This window comes from Podarcis melisellensis (genome assembly GCF_964234715.1).
Source record: "Podarcis melisellensis genome assembly, chromosome: 4".
In the NCBI taxonomy this organism is placed as follows: Eukaryota; Metazoa; Chordata; class Lepidosauria; order Squamata; family Lacertidae; genus Podarcis; species Podarcis melisellensis.
In genome coordinates this window covers 98,966,213-98,975,170 of record NC_138531.1, presented here as the reverse complement: position 1 = coordinate 98,975,170, position 8,958 = coordinate 98,966,213, and the positions used below count along the sequence as shown (strand labels likewise).

General features: G+C 39.5%; 1 long non-coding RNA gene across 1 annotated transcript; it reads right to left on the bottom strand.

Annotated features, from left to right (window-relative positions):
- Window positions 1-365: 365 nt before the first annotated feature.
- On the bottom strand, window positions 366-7,828 carry LOC309369429. The gene is made up of 3 exons (XR_014168124.1): window positions 6,399-7,828; window positions 1,808-2,762; window positions 366-496 (listed from the first exon to the last, which is right to left on the bottom strand). It is a non-coding gene; the product is annotated as an uncharacterized lncRNA (long non-coding RNA).
- Window positions 7,829-8,958: the final 1,130 nt, after the last annotated feature.

The following is an 8,958-nucleotide window of genomic DNA, read 5'->3' as shown; positions in this document are numbered from 1 at the left end:
CGTCCCTCTCCAGCCTCATTGCTCCGTTTGGAGAGTGCGCGGACCTTTGCTAGCTGAGGCTGCAGTAGCATGCTTTTAAAAGCGCCTGCTGGCGTTTAACCGCCTGCCTCCTTCCGGCTCGATATGGCTCCCGTCTGTCCCTCCTCCCGTGTAAGCGGCTGCTGCCCGCTTTGCTGCCATGGCTCTCCTTCCCTCCCTCCTCCCCGGCTCCTCCGTAAGTTGCTTTAAAGCAAGCAAAGCGAGGACAGACGCTTTGCTTGACTGACGGCAGCCTAGGCTCCAGTCCAGTGCATTCGCTCCGTAACACGTACAGGCATTTTCCCTTACTTTCTAGCCAAAATTACAGTAGTTATTTTCCTGATCAATCAGCATTACATATCTAAGGCAAATAAACATTTACTAACCTGTTATTACACCCTTCACATCCCACATAACATTGGTACATCAATTACTTTGTTCTGGCAAAATGTACATTTATATATAAAACCTGATATATCTTAATGAGGCATCTAATCATAGCCTGCATTTTTATCAAGGCTTATATTTCGATCAGGGCCTATATTTTAAAATGAGCTTAAAGATTTTCAAATGTTTTATGCCAGGCAGAAGACCAGCTGCCTAAGTACTTTGGCAAGATGTTTATCCTCCTGGACAGGGGGGCCCCCTGATTTATAGCAGAAAACAATTCTCAAAGTCATAAAAAGGGAATTACAGGCTGAGAGCAAGGTCACTGACCTTGCATGTTGCAGAGTACAATTAGGCTGTAAGAGTGGTTAAATTAAGAGTTGGTAAATAGTAAAATAAAACCATGAGCAAATGGAAAAGCAGCTGGCTTGGCTGGAGAAGGGGAGTGTAAATAGAAGAAGAGGTTTCTTCCTATTTTATTTTGAGGCTGTAAACTGTTCCTTTTTATTTTGAGAAGGTTTATTCTTCTAAAAAGCTACCTATGATAATGTATTAAATATATTGGCTTAAATGTAATTATGCAAAGGATTTAGAAACTAAGAAATGTTAAATCCTTATGCTAGATTCTTATTTCATATAGTTGTAAGAGTTATAACTATCCTGAAATTAAGTCAGCCATCAGCCCAGCCCCCCTGCCAAGCAGGAAACATCATTAGAGCACACATATGGTTGTCAGGCCTTTGTTTAAAGAGCTCCAAAAGAGGATCTTTCAATGATGATGTGAGCTCAAGATCCTTGACATCTGTTTAAGATAAAAATTTAAAACTATTAAACCATCTGTTTTGGAGGGCAATAGGGCAAGGAGGGCAAGAGGTGAGCTGGTAATTAAGGTTCCTTGTTGAGACAAAGGTAAGATATATGACTACTTATTTGTCATTTATAGATAGAGGCTACCAGCATGAGTTTGACCAAACTGCGGGAGGCAGTAGAGGACAGAGGTGCCTGGCGTTCTCTGGTCCATGGGGTCACGAAGAGTCGGACACGACTAAACGACTAAACAACAACAACAACAACAACAACAGATAGAAGAATATATAGCTTTTTGTTTCCCATAAAAGGCAAAAGGAAATGGGTGTATCTTTTGTGATTGGTTCTAGCAAACAGCCAATAGGAATTTCAACCAGGCTGATTGGACAGAGGCAGCCACAGGAGGAGCAAGGGGGCTGGGTTAAGGAAATATAAGTGCTGGCCATAATGGCAGGAGACCAGGCCAGAGCTTGGTAACCATATACCACTGTGCCTCTCATTTATTTGTCTGACAAATAAATTATTATTTTAATTTCTCTATTGCTGTGTTGAATATTTCATTCCAGCTAAGCGTTAACCACAAGCAGGGTGCTACATTAGGTATTCAGTTAACTACAGAAAAATTATAACTGTGCACTGGTTAACTTTCAACCGCAGGTTGGCAAGGCATTCCTTCTCGATGGTCGAAAATGTCTTTCCTTCAGAAGTAATTTCTTGCTTATGAAGGTGATTGGATGCAGGTTGTCCTTCTCTCCCTGTTGACACAGTACGGCCCCGATCCCGGCATTGGAGGCATCGGTGAAGACGGTGAACTCACGATCATAATTAGGAGCAACAAGGACTGGTCCTGACGTCAAGGCGCTTTTTAAGGCATCAAAGGCCTGCTGACACGCTGCTGTCCATTTAACCTTATCTGGCTCCTTCTTCCGAGTTAGGTCAGATAAAGGCGCTGCTAACTCACTAAATTTTGGAATAAATTTTCGATAATAACCAGCTAGTCCTAGGAAAGCTCTGACTTTCTTCTTGGAGGTAGGGGTAGGCCATTTTGAAATGGCTTCTACCTTTGTCTCTAAAGGTTTCATCACTCCTCCTCCCAACATGTGTCCCAGGTATTGAATAATCGAGCCCCCTATCTGGCATTTGCTAGCTTTGATGGTTAAGCCCGCCTCTTTAATTCGCTGTAGCACTATCCCGAAGTGCTCTTTGTGTTTATCCCGAGTTGGACTGTACACAGCAATATCGTCTAAATAAGCAACTGTGAACCCTCGTAATCCGTTCAGGATTTTGTCCACCAGTCGTTGAAAAGTGGCTGGCACATTCTTTAAACTCAAACTGCCCTAAGCGACTTCTAAACACAGTTTCCCCCTGGTTCCTAGGGTCCATTTTTACTTGATAGTATCCCTTTGTTAAGTATAGGCAGGTGATGTAATGACACAGGCCTATAGCTTCGATCAGGTCATCTAAATGTGGCATTGGATATGCATCTGCTTTAGTGACATGGTTCAGCTTCCTATAATCCAGGCAAAATCGGATAGATCCCTCAGGTTTGTCTAACAACACTTTGTTTTTTTAAAAAAGATATTTATTAAGGTTTTACAAAAAATAAACAAAAGTTTACAGAATAAAAAAGGAGAACATATAAGAACAAAGAAAAAAATACAAAAAATAAAAATACAACAATACATAGAGCAAAAAAATAAAATAAAAACACATCAGTGAAAGAAAAAAAAAGTTAAAAAACAAATCCACTTTTTATATCTTTTGGGTCATTTGCCACTTTCCTTGATCTCCTCTCGCCTCCCCTTTTTGTATTCCCGTTTACATAATCAGTTCAGCAAATCCTTAGCCTCTTTTGTTTATCTTAACCCTATATCTTAACACATTATAACTAAATATTTTCATCCATTATCACTCCAGTTTTTGCATATTCGTTTTAACTTTGTTGCTAATACCACTTATTTTCAATCCAACATCAATTTAACATTCATTAATTTTACAGTATTTCTGCAGGTAGTCTTTAAATTTCTTCCAATCTTCTTCCACCAACTCTTCTCCCAGGTCTCGGATTCTGCCAGTCATTTCCGCCAATTCCATATAGTCCATCACCTTCATCTGCCACTCTTCCAGGGTGGGTAAATCTTGTGTGTTCCAGTACTTTGCAATAAGTATTCTTGCTGCTGTTGTTGCGTACATAAAGAAAGTTCTGTCCTTCTTTGGCACCAATTGGCCAACTATGCCCAGGAGAAAGGCCTCTGGTTTCTTCAGAAAGGTATATTTAAATACCTTTTTCATTTCATTATATATAATCTCCCAGAAAGCCTTAATCCTTGGACACGTCCACCAAAGGTGAAAGAATGTACCTTCGTTTTCCTTACATTTCCAACACTTGTTATCGGGCAAATGATAGATTTTTGCAAGCTTGACTGGAGTCATGTACCACCTGTATATCATTTTCATAATATTCTCTCTTAAGGCATTACATGCCGTAAATTTCATACCGGTGGTCCACAACCGTTCCCAGCCAGCAAACATAATGTTATGTCCTATATCTTGTGCCCATTTGATCATGGCAGATTTAACCATCTCATCCTGCGTGTTCCATTTTAACAGCAAGTTATACATTCTTGAAAGTATCTTAGTTTTGGGATCTAACAGTTCTGTTTCCAATTTTGATTTTTCCACCTGGAAGCCAATTTTTTTATCCAAATTATAAGCCTCTCTTATTTGAAAATAATGAAGCCAGTCTCGCACTTTATCTTTTAGCTTCTTGAAGCTTTGCAATTTCAATTTGTCTCCTTGTTCCAAAATTTCCCAATATTTCGGCCATTTGGCCTCCATATTGAGTTTTTTCAAAGCCTTTGCTTCCATTGGTGACAACCACCTTGGAGTTTTATTTTCCAACAAGTCTTTATATCTCATCCAGACGTTAAACAATGCTTTCCTGACAATATGGTTTTTAAATGCTTTATGTGCTTTAACCTTGTCGTACCACAAATATGCATGCCACCTGAAAACATTATTGAAACATTCTAAGTCCAAAATGTCTGTGTTCTCAAGAAGCAGCCAATCTTTCAGCCAGCAAAATGCTGCTGATTCATAATAAAGTTTAAGGTCTGGCAGGGCAAATCCGCCTCTTTCCTTTGCATCAGTTAATATTTTGAATTTTATTCTGGGCTTCTTGCCCTGCCAGACAAGTCTAGAGATATCTTTCTGCCACTTCTTGAAACAGTCCATTTTGTCCACAATTTGCAATGATTGAAACAGAAACAGCATTCTTGGCAATACATTCATCTTTATAGCTGCAATTTGACCCAACAAGGAAAGCTTCAGATTTGACCATATTTCTAAATCTTTTTTCACTTCTGTCCAACATTTCTCATAGTTATCTTTAAATAGGTTCACATTCTTAGCCGTCATATTAACCCCCAGGAATTTTACTTTTTTAACTATTGTTAAATCCGTCTCCTTCTGAAACCTCTTTCTCAATTGGTGTTAAATTTTTCTCAAGAACTTTAGTTTTTGATTTGTTCAACCTGAATCCTGCCACATGACCAAATTCTTGAATCAATTCTAATACTCTTTTCGTACTAGATTCTGGCTCCTGTAACGTCAAAACTAAGTCATCTGCAAAAGCTTTTCAAGCTGGTCTCTTCTAATCATATTTAGCAAAACCTCCAGGACCGAAATAAAAAGCAATGGGGAAATTGGGCAACGTTGTCGTGTCTCTTTCTCTATCTTAAAGTCCTCTGTCATCACATTATTAACCAATAGCTTAGCCTTTGTTCTGAATAGATTGCACTTATACCATTTTCAAACCCTTGACCAACCCCCATCCCCTGAAGATTTTTCTTCATAAAATTCCAAGAAATGTTGTCAAAGGCTTTCTCCACAGCTATAAAATATTATCACTGCTTTAGTATTGATGTTCACTTGCAATTTCTCCAAAATGTTAATTATATTCCTCGTGTTGTCAGACAAGTGTCTACCTGGGAGAAAGCCAGCTTGTTCCTTGTGTATCTCTTCCACTAATACTTTTTTTAATCTATTAGCCAAAATATCAACAAATATTTTGTAATCCACATTGAGCAGGGATATGGGGCGGTAGTTCTTAAGTTGTGTCTTTTCAGACTCAGTTTTTGGTATAAGGGTGATGTAGGCTTCCTTCCACGACTCTGGCGCTTTTTCCCCCTCCAAAATTTCATTACAAACCTCCTTTAGTGGTTGAATTAACCAGTCTTTCAAAGATTTATAAGATTTTGAGGTTAGGCCATCCAGCCCTGGAGATTTGCCCAACTGCATATTCTGAATGGCACCTTCTACCCCCTGTTCTGTAATTTTCTGGTTCAGCATTATCTTATTTTCTTGAGAGATTTTTTGTAATCCATTTGTTTTTAGAAAATGGTCTATATCAAGTTCTTTCTGTGGCCCTTGTGTATATAACTGCTTAATATACCTCTGGAAGCATTTTCTAATTTCCACTGGATTCTGAATATTCTTTCCTTCCACTTCTAAGTTAGTAATTGTATTAAGCTTTTGTCTTTTTTTCATTTGCCAAGCTAACAATTTTCCACATTTATTCGCCGATTCAAATGTCCTTTGTCTCATTTGTTTGATTTTCCATTCAATTTCCTGGTTCATCATCTTCATATATTGCACTTGATATAACTTTATGTCTCTCAGAATCTCTTGTGACTTTGGTTTTGCTCTTAATTTCTTTTCACCCTCTTTTATCTTTTCAAAAATTTTATCTTTTTTCTCATTCTGGGCTCTCTTCTTTATTGCATTCTGTTGAATCAGAAACCCCCTCATGACTGCTTTACTTGCGTCCCAGATTATTCTTTTTTCAATATTGGTATTCAAATTTATCTCAAAATAGTCTCTCAAAGTTTTTTGGGACTTCTTAATGACCTCTTGATCTCTAAACAAGGTGTCATTCATCCTCCATCTGAAGGAACCGGTTGGTGTTTGCTTCATATCCATTTTCACAGCATTGTGGTTGGAGCAAGTTTTGGGGCAAATTTCCGCTTTTTGAATCTTAGGTGCCATTCCTCTAGTTATCCATATTTGGTCAATTCTTGTCCATGTCATTTTGGCTCTAGAAAAGAATGTTCCCTCTCTTCCTAAGGGGTTCTTAACTCTCCAAATATCAATCAAATCCATATTGTCAGTCAGTTCAATTGTCTAACAACACTTTGGATGCTACCCAGGGGCTTTCCGAAGGGGTTATGATCCCTGCCTTCAAGATCTCCCTTACCTCATTGCTAATTTCCCCACATATTCTCCTGTTATCCTATAGGGGGTTACAGCAATGGGCTCGGCATTTTTGATATGATGTACAACTCCCTTAGCTCTACCTGGAGTATTACTGAAAGTTTCCTTATAATCTTGTAGGATCTGTTTAACCTCCACCTGCTGATTAAGGGTTAATGTAGGAGCTATCTTAATTTCTTGTAGATTGCACAATTGCTCCCCTCTCCCTTCCCAGCATGTTCCATCGGCTTCGTCTGGATCTTCACGTATTGCATACACTGTGCAGCCTTCTGGTCTAAGATAAGGCTTTAACATGTTCACACGAACCACCTGACGCCCTTCTTCCCTTTATTGGATTATGTAATTTACATCACTCATTTTGGACACAATTTTGTATGGTTCCTTCCATGCTAGTTGCATTTTATTTCCTTTGGTTGGTCTCAGTAGCAACACTTCACTATTGGGTTCAAAAGTTCTTGGCCTTTTTGTCGTACCAGGTTTTCTGCTTTGTTTGGGTTGCCTCAAAACAATTAATTAAATCAGCATCCTCTTTCTGTTCTTGGGCAAAACTAGGTTTTTGGTTTTTTGTAAAAGGAACCAGCAGGGCTTCATTTCTCCCCTCAGAGATCTGTTCTTCAGCTTTGTCTCCTTTGACAACAGTAGCATTCCCCTCAGCATCGGGTGACTGTTGAACCCCCTTGGAGTAACTACAAAAGAATTCTGTTCATGCTCTAAGAGATCCCATCCGATCAGCACAGCGGTGGGAATCTCCTCAGAAATAGCAACCTGCCACTGTCCTGACCAATCTTGGAACTTAACATGGATCTCTGCAACGGGTAATACCTCAGGCTGCTTTGAAATTCCTTTTAATCGCATAACTTTCCTTGGAATTATTTTGGTGGGACAGATTATCTCTGGGTGGACAATAGTGACTTGCGAGCCTGTATCTTTTAACCCTAGAAATCTCCTCCCTTCAATCCAAATAATTTCCCCAACGTTTTTCAAAAAAGGTTGTCTTGTTTAATGGCATAGCAATGTGCCACTTTAGCCTCCACCACTTCAGCAGGCTTCGGCCTATCCTGACTAGCTTGGCTCTCCTCAGCTGCTTTGATACAATATGTTTTTTTTGGAGGGCTAACATTTCCCCTCCAGTTCTACGATTAAAAATTTTGTGGCCAAATTTTCCACATCCCCAGCATTTCGGTTCTTTGGGATTTGTATAATTTGTTTTCCACTCTTTCTCCTCAGTGAGACTGGTGTTTGCTTGGGCCTTGTCATTTTGCCCTTTTGACAATGGCCTATTTCCCTTGTCTGTCTCTGAAGATGGGTTTCCCTTTGCCTGTTGGAATCTATTTCTGGTAGTCCCCCACACCGGTGTGGTGTAGTGGTTAAGAGCAGTGGACTCGTAATCTGGGGAACCGGGTTCGCGTCTCTGCTCCTCCACATGCAGCTGCTGGGTGACCTTGGGCCAGTCACACTTCTTTGAAGTCTCTCAGCCCCACTCACCTCACAGTGTTTGTTGTGGGGGAGGAAGGGAAAGGAGAATGTTAGCCGCTTTGAGACTCCTTAAAGGGAGTGAAAGGCGGGATATCAAATCCAAACTCTTCTTCTTCTTCTTCCCCGCCAAAACTTGGTTCATCAAACCTATGGTCCCTTATTTCATTTATTCGGTCAGCTAAGTTAGCGGCTTCTTGAAGTGATTGGAGGGTGTCTTTCCTTTATAAGATATTTTAATTGGCTGTTTATCATTTCATAAATTTGTTCCAGAGCAAACACTTCTCTGATTTTTGGAACGGAGTCTGCCCTCTCCTGTTCTAAGCATTTTGTGAGGTAGTTTGAGATTTTAGCCCCAAACTGAGCGTATGTCTCCTCCCTCACTTTAGTCACACTTCTAGATTTCTTTCTCAATTGTTCTAGGGTAATCCCAAACCTGGTATATATTAGTTGCTTAAACATATCAACATTTTTGGATTGGTCCTCAGTCATTTGGGCATAGATTTCAGCTAATGCACCACTTATTTTGGCTCTAAGTATCTTCATCTTATCTTCATCTTTTACTTGAAAATCTTGACAAACTCTTTCAAATGATATAATAAAAGCCTCAGGGCTATCTTTTTCCTTAAACACAGGAAAACGCTTTAAATCTACCTTCACTTGAGTTTGACTAATGGTGTTATTACTATTATTTTGATTTTCCATAGCTGCTAATTCCAGTTTCCTCATCTCCAGCTGAAATTGCATTCTTTCACTCACTTTCCCTCTCCTGCTCAGCTCTCATTCTTTGGCTCTCCTGCTAAGCCCTAAATCTTTAGCTCTCACTTTCAGCTTTAATTCTTTCTATTTCTTGTACAGATCTAATCTTTTCTAATTCCAATTTATATTCTTGTTCTAACTTCCACTTTACAAAGTCTTCAGAGAATTTTGGACCTCCTGCCTCAGGTTGAATGTTAGTTACATTTTCTAAACACTGCTCTCCCCTCTGAGGATTTCCATTCT